The sequence below is a fragment of the Hoplias malabaricus genome, chromosome X2 (assembly GCF_029633855.1).
Source record: "Hoplias malabaricus isolate fHopMal1 chromosome X2, fHopMal1.hap1, whole genome shotgun sequence".
Lineage (NCBI taxonomy): Eukaryota > Metazoa > Chordata > Actinopteri > Characiformes > Erythrinidae > Hoplias > Hoplias malabaricus.
In genome coordinates this window covers 24960463-24969470 of record NC_089819.1, presented here as the reverse complement: position 1 = coordinate 24969470, position 9008 = coordinate 24960463, and positions in this window count along the sequence as shown.

The window sequence follows — 9008 nt, the reverse complement described above, 5'->3', positions numbered from 1 at the left end:
TCTCCCATACAATCCCTTTCTCTCTCGGGTCTCACGTCTCAGTCGCGCGCCCCGTTCGGCTCCACACGCTGCTGCCGCAGAAGGCGGAGGAGATGTGCGCGCGATGGCCGCGTTTCACGTTTCACACCAACGGCAACAAGTTTTGCGTTTCTGCGAGGAGCTCGAGCGCAGCGGCGGCCAATCAGAGGTCGAGGGGGAGCTACGGCGGCGAGGGAGGGACAAGAGCTCTTAAGGTGGCGTGTGCTGGAATGGAATTCCCACAGAAAGAGAGAGAGTGTGAGAGAGTGATGTACTTTTATTTGTACATCAGACAGTATTAAGGACATGCAGACTATTATAACACGTGAATAAACACTGCTGAAACGGTCAATTTTAAATGTGTATGCGTTATAACGGCTTATTACTGGGTTATAAGCTATTGTAAACCATTTCTAAGCATTTAAACCTCAGAAATGTAATTGCTTATAAATGATTTATAATATAAGTTAAACCCATATCAGTATCGTATTCTAAAACACTGACCACATTTCTCGATTATTCATACACACTTATTAATACTTTATAAAACATGATAAACAAATCATATAAAACACATTTACATGTTGTTTACACATTAAGATAAGGGCAATGTAACAATGTTTATTAACATTTGTTTCCTTTTACAAGGTCTTATTAGCCACTTATTTAAATCAGCTTATAACAGATGAATAACACTGTGGTTGATTTATGTCCTTTAACTGCTTATTACTGATCTATACACCAGTGTAAACTACGTTATAATGGAAGTCTAGTAAAACTGTCAAGAATGAATTTCTAAAACTCTGCCCCCTATTCTTTCATTTATAACTGCTTATATATAATATTTTAAATCGTGTAAATCACATTAACATGGTTATACGATTATGTTATGAACAGCTCATAAATGTTCAATAAGCTAATGAAAACTGCAGATAAACAGGTGGAAGTCTTTGACGTGTTTAAACCAGTTAATTAATTATTTATATGCTCATGTAACACGCATAAACACTTTGTACATTATACGTGTTATGACTCGCTTATTACTGCATTATAAGCGAATATTACTCGTTTATAAAGGCACTCATAAGGGAGGTCTCTCTGTAAGGTGGTGTTGAATGATTCTTTGAAATGTGCCCCACCCCCAAAGCACCGCCCCGGGTCGGAGTGAAACAAGCGCGCGATAATCGCCGCCTGGAGTTTGTATTGTTAACTGGCTTCAAACACACCATTAACATTTCCATTCACTTCAATTGATCCATTTGCATAATTCTGTTTACCTTCGAAATTAAGCCGAGGGACAAAGGGAGCGCTGCTCTTTTTGAGTCGGAGCTCCGTTCTCTTCGCGGCTAAAGGAGACCGGGACTGACCCGCGCGCGCATCAAACCTCGTATCTCCCTCATCCCTCTCTGTCAAGATACTACACTAACAGATCCGCACGAGCCTCTCTGATAACTGTGATCCAGAGAGAAAGAGAGAGACAGAAGAGAGGGAGAGAGGGGGATAGAGAGAGAGAGAGAGAGAGAGAGAGAGAGAGAGAGAGAGAGAGAGAAAGGGGGGGACAGAGTGAGAGAGAGAGAGAGGGGGACAGAGAGAGAGAGGGGACAGAGAGAGAGAGAAGACAGAAGAGAGAGAGAGACACAGAGAGAGAGACAGAAGAGAGAGAGAGAGGGGGCAGAGAGAGAGAGAGAGGGCAGAGAGAGAGAGAGAGAGAAGAGACAGAAGAGAGAGAGAGAGTTATAACCAGTTTGAGAGGAAAGGGGGAGAGATGTAAAAACAGAATTAATGAGAGAAATATAGACGATAAAAGAGGTTATAGAAAGAATAAACAGATGGAGAAGATAAAAAAAATTATTTACCACATTTATCACATTATCCTTATATTGCTTTATTAAGAAGAAAATAAAATCAGGCGAGAAATAATAATAATAATAATAATAATAATAGTTAACATTTATATTTAACACAAACACATGGAGAGTTTCTAATACTCTCTCTCTCTCTCTCTCTCTCTCTCTCTCTCTCTCTCTCTCTATCTCTCAGACTGTGTGTGTTAAAGACGCCTGGCCAGAAGTCGAGGGTTTGAACTCGTTCGCTCGTGTTAAACTCGTCTCCCCGGAGAGAGCGGCTTGGAAAAGCTTAGAGAGTGACTTCATTCACCCAGAAACACGCCTCAAACAACCGAACAGACACAGCGCCATCTAGCGACCGCCCCCGGAACGGCACCGGCGCTCTCAGAGGTTTTGGACAGCACTGTAATGAGTTACAGCTTTAACCCCTCCTCCCCCCCCGCGCGCGCACACACACACACAGTTTATTAATAACATTTTGTAAATGTTGCCATAATTGCATTTTAATTATTATTTTCATTTTTTGTTGTTTCTTGTTCTTATTAAATATACTTTGAATTTATAATTTAAAAGGAAATAAAACGTCTAAGAGACAGAGCAGGAGAAAGGACAAGTGAGAAAGAGGGAGACAAAAAGAAGAATATAAAGACTCTAAGAGAACAATAGAGAGGAGCGAAGAGAGAGATAGGGAGAGATAGAGAGATAGGGAGAGGGAGAGGGAAAGAAGGAGAAGAGAGGGAGGGAGAGAGAGAAAGAGGGAGAGAAAAGAGAGAGAGAAAAAAGAGAGGGAGTGAGAGAGATGGGGAGAGGGAGAGAAGGAGAAAAGAGTGAGAGAAGGAGAGAGAGAGAGAGAGGGAGAGGGAGAGAGAGAAAAGAGAGAAGGAGAGAGAGAGAGAGAGGGAGAGAGAGAGGGAGAAGGAGAGAGAGAGAGAGATTTGTTTGATTATCAGTAATCTTGTAAATATCATTTCCTGTTGTTGTAACTGTATCTGTATCTATATGTTTATGTATTTTCTGTAATATGCTTTAGCAACAGCGTACTGTATTACATTCATGCCAATAAAGCACTGCTGAACTGAGAGAGAGAAAGAGAGGGAGTGAGGGAGTGAGAGGGGAGGGGGGCACAGTCAGTAAATGAAGCCTCTTTATGACTCTGCGAGAGCCGAGTGGTCACCTGAACCTAATGATGATGTGTCCAGTGGAGTAGCTCAACTCTTCTTGCCTAAGGGCCACAACACTGCTGTCACACACACACACACACACACACACACTCACTTGTTACCTGTACGCCTGCAGCCTAACTCTTGGTCTTCACCTAGAGGTGCAGCGGATACAGGGCACTGTCCTGCGCCTCCATAAAGCTGCGGGCCCCTGTAATGGTTTGGCAGGTGGAGCAGTCTGAGGCAGCACAAAGACACCGTAAACACTCTTCTAAAATCATTTGCTGTGAGGATCTGATGGCTTTCATCCACAAGAGCTTTAGTGAGGTAAGAAATCAGGGATCAGACACAGCAGTGCTATTGGAGTTTTAAATCCCCTCAGTGTCACTGGACTGAGAATAGTCCACCAAGGCAGTGAACAGCGTCCTGTGTCCACTGATGGTCTCTGACTCTACATCTACAAGGTGGACCAATGAGGGAGGAGTGTCTCACAGAGTGGACAGAGAGTGGACACAGGGTTTAAAAACTCCAGCAGCACTGCTGTGTCTGATCCACTCTACACCAGCACATCAGTGTCACTGAGAGAGTGTAGAAACAAGGCAGTGGTTTTAATGTTCTGGCTGATCTGGTGTACGCAGTCTTTGGCACTTGGTAAACCATGATCAGTCGGCGTTTCTGACCACAGTCCCCTGGACCTGCTTGTTTGTGCTGACCTTGACCTTAAAGGTGATGTTTACAAGTAACTGACCCACCCTCCGGTCACTTGTTCCAGCAGGAAACACACGGCGCTCCTTCCCTGGGCTTTTTCAAGGCCCCCATTCGTCTCAATAGCACTGACAGAGGCACAGGACAGTGGTGGACAGATGTGTTCGCGTGCTTTGATAGAGGCCGATATTGCCCCATGGATGACGCCCACCAAGATGGTCTCTTCCTCTTTCCCTCCTCCTTTCTTCTCCAGAGCTTCCGGTGCTGGGGGGGAGGGGGGCGGGCTGCTTTTCTCTGAGGCCGCTCCAACGCTGTCAGTCAGAAAACACCACCACGCTGCAGAGGGGCACAGGGGTTAAACAGCATCTGTCATCCAGAGGAAAACAACTGTGTGTGGAGGAGGGGACAGAAAAAGGATGGGAGGAATATATGTGTGTGTGTGGAGGGGTTATTTCATTTGGTGGTGAGTCAGATATGAGACAATCACTGTGTCTCAGGAGTAAGGGAGCGGTCATTTACTTTAGCTGTGTGGATCATTTGATCCTGTTCAATAGATCCAGAGTACTTTAGCACAGCTTTAATAATGATTCATTCATTCATTCATCATCTGTAACTGCTTCATCTTGCTCAGAGTTGCAGTGTGTCCTAAGTCTATGCAGAATCACTGGGCACAAGGCAGGAACATACTCTGAACCGAGCACCACACACTCACCCAGTCACTCACTCCCACGTTTAGACAGTTTCACACATTCACCCAGTCACTCACACACTTACAAAACCCAATCCACGCCTCGAGCGCTTCATGCCCCTAGACTTTAGAAGCGATGTTGGACGAGCAGGCGTCACACAACCTTCCCGTGTGTTGAATAAGAGGAACGGTGTTACTAGGTGTGCCTCAAGGCTCTATCAACAGCCCCCAAAAGTTCTCATCATTCAAACGAAATTCAGCACTTTCAGAACAAAGTTTCCCCCAACTTCCTTTGCAGGAAGGAATAAGTGGGATTCTCTGGGGGTCTGATGGTGGAAGGCGTGGAGGCGCAGGAAGTAAGAGCTATGCCTTTTGCATCACAGCTGTGGGGCAGGAGGCTAGAAATAATGCTGTGGCACATGAGAACAGTCACCCTGCGCAAGTCCGGTTCCACACGAGTCACACCACTGGCTCAATGTCAAGACGCAAGTGTCCAGACGCCCTGGGTCATTGGATCGGCGAATCCCAGGGCACTGATACCTACCGAAATTCTTTGGGAGCTTGTTTTCCTGGTTAGGGTTCGGCCCATAGCTCAGGTGAAGGGCAATGGTAATGCCGCTGTATCCAAGGACAATAGACATGCCTCTGACTTTATGGTAATGGTTTTGGAGGAACTCCAGTGTCCTGCAGAGAGCCCTGGCCTTAACTACAGCGACACAACCATGTCAAATCTAGAGAAAGCAAGAACACATGGTGAAAAATATAAATCTTAGAGTCTGATTATGTTGTGAGGGTCAATATCTCACTCATGAGAGCTGTCCTCACGCCAGGTATAACCGTGTTGCTTGAGATTTGACATGGCATGGTGTTGACAGTTTGGAGGTGGGCTCATGGTTGTTTTTGTCAGCGAATGCTATTGGCTGATGGGCTCCTGATTGAGCGATTGTCGGATCGTGCAGTCCTGCTCCTGTGACTGACCATATGCTACAAAAATCATCGTCTTGAAGACAAAGAGGATCATACACAAGTGAGTTAGATTCAAAAGCAAAGGTTAAGCACTGGATCTATCACCTAGAGATCACTGGCTTTAACCCAGGTGATGCCTCAGCTGTCCATGACCAGGAGTGTCTGGGTGGGTGGGATGGACCTTTCTTTACCTGTGGCTTTGCTGATGTAACAATGGTGTGTTAAGCCATCCAGTGGTGTTGCGTTAAGTGTTCCGATTTATACTTTCGCGTTGACTCAACGAGATCCCGCTCCTTGTTGAGTTATTTTTCCATATCTCTCCATTGTTCAACATTTTTATTCACCCCTGAGGTCTATGCCACGTCTAAGGAAATCTTTCACCATGAATTTGCTGCTGAATTGAATCCATGAATTTGGTTCAACTTAAACAATGTCTATTCGACTACTAATCCCTGTTTCTGAGAGCTGCACATCAGACTATGGCCATAATGGACGATGCACTGCCTCTGGCGTAGGTTGGACACACAAGTATAAACTGGGCTTACACCATTGTTAATGATTGAACTTGTGCGTTTGTGTGTTGGTGTCATTCTGCGATTGCACCGACACAACACTAGGGTTGAATTTCAAATATCTTCCTCTACACAACGTTGTACAAAATGTGGTCATCATCTGTGAAGTGCACTATGAAGGCACTATTGGGAACAGAGCCAGGTCAGAAACAAATAACCCTGGCACTTTTTTCCCCAGCTGTCTGTGGTCTCTGTGTGGTGTGGAGAAGAGAAGCCAGCAACATGGACTTACTTGTTTAATTCTCCTCAGTGTTATCCTTATTGTGGACAAATCAAAAAGAAGCAGTGGCTCCACCTCACAAGTCCTGGAGAGAGCACTTGCCCTCACCCTCTCTAGGCTGGTGGCCTGGTCAGACCTAGGGAAGTTCTAGGGAAGTGTGTCCCACAGGAACAAGTCTTGGGCAAAGCCGTCCGTGAAATTTAGAGTCTGGGAAGCACACATGTTCCTGCACGGTTTGGGAATGGAACACCCTACCATCTCGGTTCACTGGGGAGGCTCTGGGATCAGAATACAATCTGTAGCAAAGGCTACTGAACACATTCTCCACTATGTTGCTACCAGTAAATGATGAACATTAGAGCCCAGAGGACTTCTTTCCGTGTGGCACATTCATTCCGAGATATCTCTCAGTAAAATAAACATAGCTCCCTTTACTTCGGAAACAATGCCTTTGCAAATTTTTTTTCCAACTGTACAGAGGGGTCATTCACAAGAAAATAACGTCCAAGCGCTGACCACAGCCAGTCCAAAATAGTCAACATCCTGGTGACCTGAGACGAGAACGCAGACAATGGACATGGAAGGTGCTTTGGGCAGCAGAATGTCCACTTCCTCTGCCCTCGCTTTCCATTTAAAAACTGTATTTTAAAACAAACCTCAGCAAATGAAAGCTGTGCTGCTACAGATAGCCTCTCTTTCCGTGCGGACGGCCCATGTGACCATTCTTCCTCGGCTGGCGGGGGGAGGAGGGGGACAGGATATCTATAAGGGCAGACTGGATACTTTTCCTGTGAACTGTGTGCCAGTTTGGCTGGTCTTTCCTGGTCCCCTGGTCTCTCAGAGATGGTCACATGCAGGGGTCACACACACACACACACACAGAGGTCTTATACCCGGACCAGCCAAAAGATTAAAACTACCTCCTTGTATCTACACTCATGGTCCATTCTCTCAGCTCCACTGACCACAGGAGCACTTTGTAGTTCTACAATTACAGACTGCAGTCCATCTGTTACTGTGCATACTTTGCTAGCCCCCTTTCACCTTCCAAGGTCAGGACCCCCACGGAGCAGGTATGATTTGGGTGGAGGAGTGCAGTGACACTGACGTGCTGGTATAAGAGGATCAGACACAGCAGTTGATGCTGGAGTTTTAAAAATAATAAAAAAAATCAAGCCGACACAGTCCTGTGTCACTGATGGACACACTGTGCAGTGACAGATGAGCTACTGTCTCTGACTCTACACCTACAAGGTGGACCAACGAGGGAGGAGTGTCTCACAGAGTGGACAGAGAGTGGACACAAGGTTATTGTTCCATTTTGTTATTCCTGTCCACACCTGAGATCGATACAGGGGAAAAGTCCAGCCCGGAATAGCTGTGTTTTGTTGTGTTTACCCAGTTTCTCGAGAGGAACTGGCAAGGACACGGGAACTGTGTTCTCGTGCAGACAGAGTGAGAGGAAGTTTATTCAGAGCAATACCATGAGGCTCAGTCCTCCTTCAGACCCATGGCATGATTCCTATCTCACTCTGCCAGCAAAGCCACAAATATCAAGCCTGAGCAGGGCTCCAGAGACGGGCAGAAAGCTGTGGGCTGTGCACACACACACACAACCTTGTATCTGTGAATTGTGGGGACATTACGTAGATTTCTGTTCAGTTTTTGGAGACTTAACATTAAGCTTTGCATAAGTACAACTAGGTTAACACTAACTTTAAACCCAACCCTAACCTTCAAACACGTCTTCACCGTAATACGTAAAGGTTTACATTGTGGGGACCAGCTGGGGGTCCCCACAAGGAAGACGAGTCTCCACAATGTGTGTGTGTAAACAGGTTTTGGGCCCCATAATGTGATATATTTCTGGCGCGCACACACACACACACGGTTAATTAGAGTGCATGCAGACATCCACTCAAACAAAAACAAGTCTGACGCCCTGTCAGAGCTGGACTAGCTTTAGCTGTTGATACTGCGATCAAACTGATTACCGATGAGACCCGTGACCAGCCACAACATTAAAACCACTGAGAGGTGAACTGAAGGACAACTATGATTAGGGTACACTGCCCCCTGTCGAGGGGTGGGATGTCAGCCAGTGAGCGAATGGTCAGTTCTTGAAGCTGATGTTAGGAACCTGAGAAATGATCAGCGCTGGTCAGCTGTCTGAGGCACGTTGAACCGAAGAACAAAAAGAAACATGAACTACTCTCCTCCACAACACAGGAAGCAGAGACAGCAGCACATTCAGGGGGAGATGGGCGTCAGGGGTGAATAATAAGGTTGAACACAGGAAAAAATACAAGTGTCTCCAGGGAGGACACTTGCAAGGAGAAACGAGAACATGTGGGGAAAAAGGTGCCATTTTGTATTTGTTACTTCCCTGGCACCTCATTAAAACCCTTCTCTGTCCCAAACCACGACCTACCCCCTAAATAGTGCACTTTACAGATTTATAAAAGTAATTCTACTACAGGGTGGGCCATTTATATGGATACACCTTAATAAAATGGGAATGGTTGGTGATATTAACTTCCTGTTTGTGGCACATTAGTCTATTAGGGGTGGGGGGGCACTTTTCAAGATGGGTGGTGACCATAGCAGCCATTTTGGATCCAACTTTTGTTTTTTCCAATGGGAAGAGTGTCATGTGACACATCAAGCTTATTGGGAATTTCACAAGAAAAATAATGGAAACTACGGATACTGGATGCCTGTGCTAGCATTTCTCCTGTGGTGTTGCTATCAGTGTGTGAAGAGTGGGAGAAGAGGGTTGCATTGACAATCCAACACAATGGGCAGCACTTTGAACACATTTTATAAGTGGTC